Genomic DNA, 14,342 nt, shown 5'->3' on the forward strand with positions numbered 1-14,342 from the left:
ATTTAAATATTAATGCCAGGGTTGTTAAGCTTTTCAGAGTTATTCACTGGGTTAGAAAAAAGCGGGTGGAGCCACCAACAGCCAATCACATTTGACCTATTTACTTTCAATGGTGAAGTGTAAAATGCTGTCAGTCTCACAATTTTTATGCCTGAGCTCCCAAACTTTGCAAAGTTGGTCACTGGCGGACTGCAGTTCAAAAATAGGAAAAGTGGGTTGGGCCACTAACAGCCAATCAGATTTCAGCCATTAAATTTTATTGGTTTAAATGTAAAATGCTGTCATACTCACACTATTTATGCCAGGGTGCCCACTGTTTGTCACTGGGTGACTGCGACTCAAGGTTAGAAAAAGGGGGCACACCCACCAACCACCAATCCCAATTTACCTATTGACTTTTATTGGTTTAACTTTAAACTGCTGCTGTTCTGTAACTATTAATCCTACGGTCCCTAAACTTTGCAGAGTTAGTCACTGAGTAACTGCAGTTCCAGGTTAGAAAAAGGGTATGGAGCTACCAACCGCCAATCAGATGTCACTCGTTGACTTTCAGTGGGGAAATTTAAGTTGCTGCCATTCAGACACTATTAAAACCAGGGTCCCTAAACTTTGCACAGTGGTTTTTACTATATAACTGTGGTCCTAGGTTAGAAAAAGTGGGCAGAGCCCATTCAGTGACTTCACGTTTTTCAACCCAACATGAAGTTTGTTCTCAAACTTTCCTTTCTAGTTTATCTATCTAATTCCATCTATTTAGCCTCTTTGTTTTCATACAGAAATAGGGAATGACCATGAAATAAGCCAAATGGATAAGAGCAGAAGGGCACATTGACACCTGGGTCCACCAGGAGTTTTCCTGGTATTCCGGTGGGCCAGTCCAACATTGCTTCTGCCCCTCATCTGCATTGCCCTTTCTTGCACACGAGTTACCCAAGTTTCTAGGTAAGTTACATCAGTTTCTTAAGTTTCTAGACAGCTTTTACGAAAGTTATGGAAATTACGTAAGTTTTAACGTAACCATATGTGTAACTTACACAATTTAAGTAACTTTCGCGATGAGCCTGGGCCCCCTTCCGACAAAGATTTTCACGGGGCCCTGCACAACTGTACCCCCTCTCCCCCCCCCCAATGGTGCCCTAGGGCTAGTTATATTCTTAATTTCCCAGTGTGCTACAGCCATTTGACCTGTGCTCTGATAAACCTCAATCACGCTTTACTGCTGAGCTGCAAGTTGGAGTGATATCAACCCCCCTCCCAGCAGCTGATCAGCAGAACAATGGAACGGTAGTAAGATAGCAGCTCCCAGTAGATATCAATAGTGATGGGCGAAAAGTTTCGCCAGGCATGGATTCGCGGCGAATTTCCGCGTTTCGCCATTGGCGGATTGTTTCGCGAAACGGATAAAAAAAATTCGCCTCAGAAAACTTCGCTGCATGTCCAAAAATTGTCGGCGTCACAAAAGAATAGCCGCGGACGACGAAAGAATAGCCGCGGACGACGAAAGAATAGCCGGGCGACACAATTATAGCCGCGGGCGACACAAGAATAGCCGCGGGCGACACAAGAATAGCCGCGGGCGACACAAGAATAGCCGCGGGCGACACAAGAATAGCCGCGGGCGACAAAAGAATAGCCGCGGGCGACAAAAGAATAGCCGCGGGCGACAAAAGAATAGCCGCGGGCGACAATTTTTTTTGCCGCACAACGCTTCCGCCGTTTCGCTAATTTTTCACCGTTTCGGGGGTCTTTTGAGAGATTCGCAAATTTTCCGGTGAAGCAAAACGGAACAGATTCGCTCATCACTAGATATCAATAGTAAGAAATGCAAATTTAGCTTGTGAGTCCCCCAGTTCTAATGTGTAGCTCCTTCTGGCTGGCTCTTTCTGAAAGCTCACACCAATATTACAACAACAACAACAAAAAAAATTTGGTTCAAGAATTTTTTTTTTAACCCTTTAAGTGCCAGCCGAATTCGTCATTTCGGTTCCCCCCAGTGCCAGACGTTTTTTAAGCATTTTGTACTCATTCACTTTAACAATGTTTTTTGGTAGGAAAACCTCCATGAAACTAGGGAAATTATATATCGTTTTTTACGTCACTAATTGGGCTTCGACATACATACCAAATTTTATAACTTTTCTGGAGATATGATGTGTATTTTGGGTGAAATATGTAAAAAAAAATAATTTTTTGAAAAATTTCTGTATATTTTGAGGTTTTTTTACATAGAAAAGTTAATTTTACACACTTTTTTTTGTCGTTTGTAAAAGCCCTGATACTCCCAAGTCCAACGATACCAAATATGTGGTGGTACCCCACAGTTCCTGTCCAGAAGTAACCCCCAAACTAAAGCAATACTTAGTACAATATCACACCAGAACAAAGCGGAAAAGCGCTTGTAACAGTTGATGCAGCATAACTTACATGTAAATCTAAAATATCCCCTCATGTTCGGTATCTTTAGAAACTACAGACCTTCAGGTTTCTAGGTGCAATGTAGTTTTCTCTCAAAAGCCAAATACTTTTTGTCAGTGCATTGTGCAATTTGGAGCTTTTTTTTACATTTTTTTTTTTTTCTAAAACGTAAACTTGGACGCATGATCAAATGTGGATTTGACAAAAAAAAATCTCATAAAAATTTTCTAACAAAGGCAAATTTGAAAGACAAACTTCTCCTGAATAAAATGATGCCCCATATGTATGGGTGCACATAAAGACATGGGCACCAAACACTCCAAAGCAGGGGCAATGCATAAGGGCAATTACAGCTAAAAATTTGGGGGCTGCGCTCTATGTGCACTACCTGCAGTTTTTCAGTGTTAACCCCCCCTACCTGTGAAATAACCCCCACAAACTATATATTTCTGAAAAGTGCACACCTTCAGCTATTCAGAGACACCACTCTTCTCTTTCTACATGGAAAATTGTGGCTGCAGTCCCTTGCAGAAGTCAGCGCTTTGGTCAGAAATCAAGGAAAAAAACAGATAAAAAACCTAGATTTCTCCCCAAAATCTCCATGGCAACTACCAAAAACTTACTAAACCTCAATTTGCAAGTTCCCCTGAATAAAACTATACCCCATATGTGTGGGTGCACATAAAGACGTGGCCACCAAATGCCCCAAAACAGGGGCAATGCATAAGGGCAATTTCAGTTGAAATTTTGGGGGCTGCGCTCTATGTGCACTACCTGCAGTTTTTCAGTGTTAACCCCCCCTACCTGTGGAATAACCCCCACAATCTATATATTTACGAAAAGTGCACACCTTCAGCTATTCAGACACACCACTCTTCTCTTTCTACATGGAAAATTGTGGCCGCAGTCCCTTGCAGAAGTCAGCGCTTTGGTCAGAAATCAAGGAAAAACCAGATACAAACCTAGATTTCTCTCCAAAATTTCCATGGCAACTACCAAATACTTACTAAACATCAATCTGCAAGTTCCCCTGAATAAAACGATACCTATGTCTGGTTGCACATAAGTACATGGCCGCCAAACCTGAAAATGCATAATATTGGGGCTGCACTCTATGCACCCCTTTTTTTTTGCCTGCACCCGAATGAATGGAATACGCTCAGGTGCAGGCACATGTAGCCGATATACGCATGAAAACGCGTGAGAATGCAAAGTCTCGCGTTTTCATGCGTATATCGGCTACATGTGCCTGCACCCGAGCATATTCCATTCATTCGGGTGCAGGCACAAGTAGCAGGCGTAGGGCTGAATTTTCGGCAAGCGTTTTTCCACTTGCTGAAAAAATCAGCCCTACGCCATGTGTGGCATCAGCCTAACCCTTGGCAATAAAAACTACCAGAACAATCTTAGCCTTTCTAGAACAACTGAAATCAAATGAAGTTAAAATGGAATAAAACCACTAAAAGCAATCAAAGAACAATAGTTGCAATGAAATCGGTGGTCAGAGCCCTGGATCCACCAATGTCACTGCAAAAGCAACCTTTTTGGGGGCACTAAACACACAATAAAGAACAATGCAAAGATAAAACACCATAAAATCAGTAAAATCCAATAAAACCACCTAAACCAACAGAAGAACAATAATTGCAATGAAATTGGTGGTCAGAGCCCTGGATCCACCAACGTCACTGCAAATTCAGCACCCAATAGCAATAAAAAAAAAGTTACAATACAATAATAAAAAAACAGAAATCAATTATGAAAATGCCAAAATACACTAAAATGCAACCAAATAAATCAGATAATTATAGAGCAAGATCAGAAATAAAGTTTTAGTAAAAAAAAAAAAGACTGCCAAAGAAAGCAAAGAAAGAAAGAAAAGAAAAGAAAGATAGAAAAAAAAAAAAAAAAAAAAAGTGTAAGTGTAAGTGTGTGTGTAAGTGTCTGTGTGTGCTTGGGAAAGTTGTAAATAAGTGTGTATGTGTGCAAAAGTGTAATAATGACAAAGATAGAAGAAAAAAAAAAAAAAAAAAAAATTTAGACAGTTGAGATAGAAATAAGCAAAATAAACAGTGGTAGAGAGTTGTAGTTCAGCTTACCCAAGGCAGGCAGGCGATCAGGGGCGACCAATCTGGCAGGAAGGCAGCAGGAAGGCAGCAGGGGAGCTCCATCAGGTCCGAAGTGCGCAGCAGGAATGAGGAGCCGACAGTAGGCGGCGATATTTAAAGGGACAGCAGTGGACACGTCATCATCGCATGTCCACTGCTGTCATTGGCTGGCGACGCGATCGGGGGACCGGATCGGTGAGTATGACCGCTTCTGCTCGTTGCCTAGGGGGTTGTGAAGGGTTTACAAGCGCTGCGCTGCTTTAAAAGCGAGCGCAGCGTTTGTAAACCTGATAGTGCTGTAGGACGTAGATTCTACGTCCTGTGGCACTTTGGTCCTTTGCTACCCAGGACGTAGAATCGACGTCCTATGGCACTAAAAAGGTTAAAATGGTAGAGTGAATTATTTCATATGTAAAAATTGTAATTTAGAAATAAAAACATATACCATAAAAATCATGACAATATCCTTTCAATTTCCTAGCTTTGTCTAGTACTATGGATCTTTTTACCTGGTCATTAATCCAGCATACATTCCAGAATAACAACTCAAAGCCAGTTTGGGTCATTTTCAAATTCTTAGTATAGTATTGCACAGTGGGACAGGGAGGTTGCCAGGTAGCCTTCGCCAGTGTGTGGTGGAAAAGCTTCTATATAAGATGAGAGTGTATCTAGTGTCCATGAATGGTGTAAAGAAGGGTTCAGGCTCTGCAGCAGACCCCCAAAAGCCCACAGTCTCCTCCAATATATCCTGCAGTTGTTGCAAACTGGGTGACCTTGTTTCACTAAAAGAAAAGAGAAAGAAGGCAAAAATGAGGAAAATTGTATCATACTTACCGTGATTTTCCTTTCCTGGCCACTCTATGTCAACACTTACAGGGATAGCCCCTCCCCTCTGCTCCCATCAGAAGGACCCTCCCCAAAGCTTTAAAAGACCAACCCTACCTCCACTCCGGTGTCTAGTAATGAGCTTCTAGAAACTTACCAAAAAAGGGTGGGAATCTTGACATGGAGTGGCCAGGAAAGGAAAATCACGGTAAGTATGATACAATTTTCCTCATTCCCTGGCCACTCCATGTCAACACTTACTGGGACATAGCAAGCTAATATCCCTAATCGGGAGGGTAAAAGTTCCACAAAGGAAGGAAGTCTGGATCCCAGAGTATAAATCTATTCCAGAAACATCCCAAACCAAGTGAAAACCCCACTGTGGGGTGTAGAAACCAATATCTGGTAAAAACCTGTGAACCCTATATCTGCCCAGGAATCGGGGCTGAAATCAAAGATGATTGAGCTGTGTGAATCGCCAGGGTAACGACTTTACCTATAAAAAGGTAAAGCCCACACCAAAATAATGATACCAAATGTGCAACCCACATCTGGGGAAAGAGGACCAAACACTTACCGATAAGGAAGGAGGATAGTTAGACCCGAAGGTCTTCTTACTTCCACTACTTACCAGCACGCCTGAAACAACGTGCTCTCTCAGCGATCACTGCTGGAAACCGCTAAAGTAGTAAACACCCGAGGAAAAGACTTAGCAGGGGAAACAAAAAAAAAAAACCAGTCAATGACATTCTACCTGTATCAGACCAGGACAAGCTAATACAAATAGCCTTCTTGTTTACCCCTGCAAAACATACGCATCTTGTAGATATGTCACTCCTCCTGATGTCTACAGAGTGCATAAGGGCCTGCCCATGTCCTAGACCCCAAAACCCATGAATCATTCCAGGAGTCCAGTTGGGAAAAATCTAGCTAAGCATGAGACCCCTGAAACTAACCCAGCAAATCCAACCAGTCAAGAGCCTTGTAAGTCCCACAGGCTCTAAAATGGTACCCTTCACAAAAGTCTACCAAGTAGCCAGTTTGATACCTACCAAACATATTAACAAATGGTTTGCCAATACTAACCCCCAGAGACTACATGCCACTACTGGAAGTGAACAGTGCCTGCCTCTGTGAGGAAACCGCATAGGGAAAGCTTCAGACAAGGCTGATCCTAACCCTACACTCCTGGTACCCTGCCCAAGCATAATTTGGATGGCACTACAGGATCTGCGCAACATAGAATGGGGGTCCAGCTGTAATACATGCCCACAAGACTGGCATTTGCAGAAATGCTTTTTTTTTTTTTTTCCTCCTCCTATGAGGATATATACCTTAACAAGGATAATAGATTTCATCATGTAGATTGGATCTAGAACCTATGACTCATTTGCATGCTCTAAAATAAGGGCACCAACAGGAAATGAAGACCCAGGTAAAAAAAGGATTAAATCTAGGTAAGGGGACAGTTATCCCCCTATAGATATAAAAGGAAACCAACCCATACCAACAGTATGACAGTGCTCAAACCCATAGACCACTTAGCTCATGGGTCTGTCCCATAGCCTTAGCCTGCTGATGGTTCAAGCACCCTTCTAAGATTCTAAATGTGACAGTTGTAATATGTGGCCTCTGAGCCTAAACTTAGTCCGCTAACTGGCCCCTCTATGTACCTGACCAAGGATACTGGACAGGCCTATCTTACTATCTACCCCAACAGCAAGGCCTGAAAGTGATGCACTAGTCATGGCCATAGTTGCCTATACAGATTACTATCTCTGTAGTCCCATATACAAGAAGTTCTTTAAACCGATGCACCCACTGAATACTGGACTTAAATGGTGAACCAATCATAGTGTCCAGAGCCAGGAATGTTTATTGACCATACAGAGCCCTATTGATCAGGCTTCTAGCATAATGCCCTGCTATATGGATAACCATGGAAACCTACAAGGCATTGTGAGCCACGTTCCTCTGAGCCGCTCCTTGTTCCTAGAAGTATCTGCCAGATCAGAAGCCCTGGCAATTTAAAAAAAAAGTGATAAACATTTATAACACTTACCCCAGCAGCACAGCCGTAGTGGGAATCCTCCAACCACTAGTCTTGAGAAAAACCAGCACCTAACAGATCTGAAACCATAACGTAATTTGAAAATAACATTACTACTGTGTCTACAGTAAGGCTAAAACTCCGAGTTAAGTCACATTAAACCCATACACATAATTTGAACACCTGTAGCATGCCAGTGCATACGCAGTGTGTAATAACTGTCTGCACTCCGAGTGTGGCCCTTAGCATCTACACAATATAACAGTGCATATGAAGCCAAGATGGCTGCTGGTTTCAGACCAGTGTATCCTACCTAAACACAGTCTTGGCTGTTTGTACTGGTCCTGTATTGAAAGAAGAGAAAAATACATATACACTGTGTTGTTGCCCCCTCAGAATTTAGCTTTTTACAAATATACAGTATAATACCTGCATGCAACACCTCTGTTAGATATAATACATATACAACCACAATTCCACTTGGTTGTACCCTTAAGTCAGTTGACCACTACCTTAAAAACAAATAAAATACAGCGTAGGGACTGCATTAACATGCAAACTACATTATCCTGCTTGGCTGTTGCTTCTACGTAAGCCATAGTCAATGGGTGAGCAATACCCAAACAGCCCGTTTCAATAGAAACTATGCTGTAAACCAAAATAAATGTTGTTTAAACAAGCATGATACCGGGTCAATATCAGTGATAATGTTACCCCTACTTACCTGGAAGCTGCATAAGCCAATATGACCCAAAACTGAATCAATACAGTATGGACATTGCCTTAGCTTCCAACCCACAGAACCGATAAAATGCTGCAACATATACATTCAAATTGTTAGTTATCTAAGCCCGCCAGGCAACTACAGATGTGTTTTAACAAACACATCAGTTTAAATGGCATATTACCCTGCATGAGGACCGCTCAAGTGTTTGAACCTATACATTCAGTATTACATGGAATATTACCCACTAATATGTTTACCCTATACATTCAGCATCGATGGTATTTTACTGGAATGACTTAATCTATACATCCAGTATAAATGGTAAATTGCCCATAGCAACCACTAAAATGATTTAACATATACATTAAGCATAAATGGTATATTGCCCATAGTAACCACAGAAATGATTTAATATATCCATTCAGCCTAGGTGGTATCTTATGCATGGGAACCCCTGAAATTATTTAACATATACATTCAGCATAGATGGTATATTGCCCATAGCAACCACTGAAATAATTTAACATATACAATCAGCATACAGTGGAGGAAATAATTATTTGACCCCTCACTGATTTTGTAAGTTTGTCCAATGACAAAGAAATGAAAAGTCTCAGAACAGTATCATTTCAATGGTAGGTTTATTTTAACAGTGGCAGATAGCACATCAAAAGGAAAATCGAAAAAATAACTTTAAATAAAAGATAGCAACTGATTTGCATTTCATTGAGTGAAATAAGTTTTTGAACCCTCTAACAAAAAAAGACTTAATACTTAGTGGAAAAACCCTTGTTTGCAAGCACAGAGGTCAAACGTTTCTTGTAATTGATGACCAAGTTTGCGCACATTTTAGGAGGAATGTTGGTCCACTCCTCTTTGCAGATCATCTCTAAATCCCTAAGGTTTCGAGGCTGTCTCTGTGCAACTCTGAGCTTGAGCTCCCTCCATAGGTTTTCTATTGGATTAAGGTCCGGAGACTGACTAGGCCACTCCATGACCTTAATGTGCTTCTTCTTGAGCCACTCCTTTGTTGCCTTTGCTGTATGTTTTGGGTCATTGTCGTGCTGGAACACCCATCCACGACCCATTTTCAGTTTCCTGGTAGAGGGAAGGAGGTTGTCGTTCAGGATTTCACGATACATGGCTCCGTCCATTTTCCCGTTAATGCGAATAAGTTGTCCTGTGCCCTTAGCAGAAAAACACCACAGACCACAGCACCTTCTCCCAGTCACTCACAGAATCATTCAGGTGTTCATTGGCAAACTTCAGACGGGCCTGCACATGTGCCTTCTTGAGCAGGGGGACCTTGCGAGCCCTGCAGGATTTTAATCCATTGCGGTGTAATGTGTTTCCAATGGTTTTCTTGGTGACTGTGGTCCCTGCTAATTTGAGGTCATTAACTAACTCCTCCCGTGTAGTTCTAGGATGCTTTTTCACCTTTCTCAGAATCATTGACACCCCACGAGGTGAGTTCTTGCGTGAAGCCCCAGAGCGAGGTCGATTGATGGTCATTTTGTGCTCCTTCCATTTTCGAACAATCGCACCAACAGTTGTCACCTTCTCTCCCAGCTTCTTGCTAATGGTTTTGTAGCCCATTCCAGCCTTGTGCAGGTCTACAATTTTGTCTCTGACATCCTTGGACAGCTCTTTGGTCTTTCCCATGTTGGAGAGTTTGGAGTCTGCTTGATTGATTGATTCTGTGGACAGGTGTCTTTTATACAGGTGACTAGTTAAGACAGGTGTCCTTAATGAGGTTGACTAATTGAGTAGAAGTGTCTAACCACTCTGTGGGAGCCAGAACTCTTAATGGTTGGTAGGGGTTCAAAAACTTATTTCACTCAATGAAATGCAAATCAGTTGCTATCTTTTATTTAAAGTTATTTTTTCGATTTTCCTTTTGATGTGCTATCTGCCACTGTTAAAATAAACCTACCATTGAAATGATACTGTTCTGAGACTTTTCATTTCTTTGTCATTGGACAAACTTACAAAATCAGTGAGGGGTCAAATAATTATTTCCTCCACTGTATATGGTATATTACAAATGGAAACCACTGAAATGGTTTAACATATACATTCAGCATAGATGGTATATTGCCCATAGCAACCACTGAAATTAATTAACCTATGCATTCAGCATAGATAGTATTTTACTGAAGTGATTTAACATATACATTCAGCATGGATGGTATATTATGCATAGGGAACCACTGAAGTGATTTAACATATACATTCAGCATGGATGGTATATTACACCTAGGAACCACTGACATGATTTAACATATACATTCAGCATGGATGGTATATTATGCATAGGGAACCACTGAAGTGATTTAACATATACATTCAGTAGGCTGTTCCAATAATCTGGCCCATAAAGATTCTGCTACAGAGCCATGTGCCATGCTGCCCATTCCAGGCTAGCACATATTCCCATGTACACACTGGCTGAGCCAGGTTACATATAAATATTGCAGACACCAGTTCCCTAGCTTAAAAAGACTAGCCCAACTCTTTATGAGAAGCAGTATGAAGGGAAGTAACAGCAACTTACGGCACCAAAACATAAGTGTAACACAGAGACCTTACCTCATACTCCTGGGGCTTCATCCTCACAGCCAGGAAGGAGAAAGGGAAGGAAGGAAAGGGGGAGGGGACCTATCTACCCCATTACCTACAGCTGAATACTGCCCTGCCAAGTAATTACCCAATTACCTGCAACTGGTGTCTGCTCCAACAGGCATTGCATTTGCACAGCTCCCAGAATAGACAAAATTGCAGACTTACCAATTTGCTCCAAGTGTTGAGATTTTGGAAATCAAGCTTGCATCTTGAGCATTACCTCCGTGTGCTGGCTTGAATGGCACCCCTTTTTTTTTTTTTTTTTTTTTACCTCAACCTTGGAAAAGACTTGTGAGGAAGGCAGCTGCCTCTGAAACCTGGAATCCTCCATTTAAAGAAAAAAATAATGCCCCAGTATAGGGGAAATAAGGAAAGGAGGCCATAAGGCTCAGGCCGCTAACTAAGTCCATGTTTCCTGATGCTTAGCTAACTGCCACCTCCCTCTCCCATCTGTAAAAATGAGGAGGAGTGTAGGGGCCACACACTCCACTGCCGCTGGACGCTTCACAAGCAGGCCCAGTAGGGCACACAGATGGGGGGATAAGCACCTGCCACCAGACCTGCTACCCGCAGCTGGGAGGGCACATGGATCAAGGACAAACAAGTGATACCTGCCATAGCACTACCGTGCCCTCCTGATCCCAGAGCCCAGACATCAAGGACTCCAAAAAAAAAATGAGGTAATGTGCTTGGGGGGATAAAAGATCTCCATGACCAAAAACCCCCAGTCCCTAGGACACTTTCAGGCAGCCCTAATGCTTCCCCAAGGCTAAAAAGAAAAATTTGCTTCCAATGGGAGCAAAACAAAAAGTGAGGCAGAAGGACAAAAAAGACACCGGAGTGGAGGTAGGGTTGGTCTTTTAAAGCTTTGGGGAGGGTCCTTCTGATGGGAGCAGACAAACCCCAGCACAAACAAACCCCAGCATTATACCACCCACTCAGTATCATCCACCCAACCTGGAAATACTTTCTCCAAAACAGAATGGCAAAACCAAAAAAAGGGAAATTGTGCCCAAAAAGTGAGCAGTAATGTAAGGGTGCTGTACTAATTTCAATGCACTAGCTTTAAATCCACTGAAGAATTAACCTATATAAATGTCCCAATAGGGAAAATTAAGAAACTGTAGGCTAGAATCCGATGTAGAATGGAAAAGTATGGAAAATAAAACATTTAACCACCCCAGTTCCTCCCGGGAAGTCCCCCAAGATCACCCATGGTCTGTGTCTCTGTCCATTATATCGGAGAAGTTGTGCTCTAATATTACAAAGTTAGCATGGTCTACATGTACATGGTGCTATAGAGGGCAAAATGGTTGCAGAACAAAGAGTACCCTCAATGTGGAACTGTGGAACAAAGTTTTGAAGTGTTCAGGTAGTTAAAAGTACATAGACAGCAATAATGTTGTGAAAATCAAGGTCTCGTAGCTTATGTTTGTCTCCTGTATAGGAGTTGTGTTTCTTTTGCACTGTAGAGTAGTATTGCGGGTAAAGTGAGATCTGGGCTCCAGTGTATTGTAGCTCAGCCTTCTGGCCTCTTTCAGTGTAGTGGCTCTGTACTTCAAGTCAAGTCAAGCTTTTTTATCATCACATTAATAATCCAGACATTGACTGGAGTAATGAAAAAGTTAGTAGGTTTGTAAATATGCTAAATGACAAGTTTTTATTTCAGGCGGTTCAATAACCTACTAGGAATGACTCTATTTTGGATCTGGAAATATCTAATAACACTGAACTCATCTCTAGCATCTGTGTGGGTGAGCATTTGGGGAACAGTGGTCACAACATGGTCTCCTTTGAGATAATGCTGCAGAGACAGCCCTATAAGGGATTAACTAAAACGCTCGATTTTAGACATGCAGACTTTGCCAGTATAAGGGCATCTCTGCAATGTGTCAACTGGGAAAGGCTTTTCATAGGGTTAGACACAGAAGGAAAATGGAACATCTTTAAAACATTGCTTTGCAGGTATACACAACAGTATATTCCCCTTGTAAGCAAGGAGAGGCATCACAAAGCAAAACCGTTATGGCTGAATAAAAGTGTTTGTGTCGAGGTTGGTAAGAAAAAAATGTGTTTTAAAGCATACAAGTTAGCTGTGACAGCGGAAACTTTCATCAGGTACAAGGAAGCAAATAAAGCATGCAAAAAGCTATCAGGCAAGCTAAAATAGAGATGGAAAGGGATATTGTAGCTAGGAGTAAAAGGAATCCAAAATTATTTTTTAATAAGGGGTGGGAACCTTATTATCACGGGGGGGGGTAAGTTGGTTGATGAGAACAGGGAAAACGCAGAAATTTTGAACTCTTATTTTTCATCTGTCTATACTTCTGAGGAGCCAGCTAATGAAGGCTTTCCTTTTAATATGCCCAGTTCTAGTAATTTAGCTACTGAGGCATGGCTCACTCGGGAGGAAATTCAAAAGAGACTTGAACATGTAATGGTAAACAAAGGTCCAGGACCGGATGAGATTCATCCCAGGGTATTAAATGAGCTTAGCACTGTGATTGCCAAGCCTCTTCACTTAATTTTTCAGGATTCGTTGAGGTCTGGCATGGCGCAGAGAGACTGGCGTATTGCTAATGTGGTGCCGTTATTTAAAAAGGGATCCCATTTTCAGCCTGAAAACTATAGGCCTGTTAGTCTGACATCAGTAGTAGGAAAGCTTTTGGAAAAGGTAACAAGGGATAGGGTACTTGAATTCATTGCAGTTCACAATACTATAAGTTTTTGTATATAACAAGTTGTCTAATTCCAGGCAGTGTCATTCTGTGGCTACTAAAGCAAATAAAGTGCTGTCTTGTATAAAAAAAAGGGCATTGACTCAAGGGAGGAAAACATAATTTTGCCTCTTTATAGGTCCCTGGTAAGGCCTCACCTTGAGTATGCAGTGCAGTTTTGGACTCCAGTCCTTAAGAAGGATATTAATGAGCTGGAGAGAGTGCAGAGACATGCAACTAAACTGGTAAAAGGGATGGAAGATTTAAGCTATTAGGGTTGTTTTCTCTGGAAAAGAGGCGCTTGCGAGGGGACATGATTACTCTGTACAGGTACATTAGAGGGCATTATAGGCAGATAGGGGGTGTTTTTTTTCCCATAAAAACGATCAATGCACCAGAGGCCACCCCTTTAGATTAGAGGAACGGAGCTTCCACTTCGTTATTCACAGTGAGGGCAGTGAGGTTGTGAAATGCCCTTCCTAGTGATGTGGTAATGGCAGATTCTGTTAATGCCTTTAAGAGGGGCCTGAGTTCTTGAACAAGCATAGTATTCAAGGCTATTGTGATACTAATATCTACTGTTAGTATTAGTGGTTGTATATATATACAGTAGTTTATGTATGTGAGTGTATAGATTGGTAAGTATAGGTTGTGTGTGGTGGGTTTACTTGGAAGGGTTGAACTTGATGGTCTTTTTTCAACCCAATGTAACTATGTACTGTGTAACTATCCACAGTCTGAAGAAAATAATGGCCGAAGAGTAAGTGTAATGAAGTGCAGGAACCTTTCCTCTCTCTCTCTGAAGACTGACCTCCAAGCTCTCTTGGCCCAGTAGGTGTTTGAGCCATTGATCTGCGCATATTTTGAGAACCCTTACT

General features: G+C 41.8%; 1 long non-coding RNA gene across 2 annotated transcripts; it reads right to left on the reverse strand.

Moving 5' to 3' along the window:
* Nucleotides 1-4,970: 4,970 nt before the first annotated feature.
* LOC108647434 lies at nt 4,971-11,004 on the reverse strand. 2 transcript variants are annotated; one of them, XR_004222336.1, is made up of 4 exons: nt 10,715-11,004; nt 7,411-7,478; nt 5,980-6,056; nt 4,971-5,305 (listed from the first exon to the last, which is right to left on the reverse strand). It is a non-coding gene; the product is annotated as an uncharacterized LOC108647434 (long non-coding RNA). The 2 variants fall into 2 exon arrangements; XR_001924453.2 differs by lacking the exon at nt 4,971-5,305 and having other exon boundaries at nt 5,410-6,056.
* Nucleotides 11,005-14,342: the final 3,338 nt, after the last annotated feature.

Source organism: Xenopus tropicalis, chromosome 4 (genome assembly GCF_000004195.4).
Source record: "Xenopus tropicalis strain Nigerian chromosome 4, UCB_Xtro_10.0, whole genome shotgun sequence".
Classification (NCBI taxonomy): Eukaryota; Metazoa; Chordata; class Amphibia; order Anura; family Pipidae; genus Xenopus; species Xenopus tropicalis.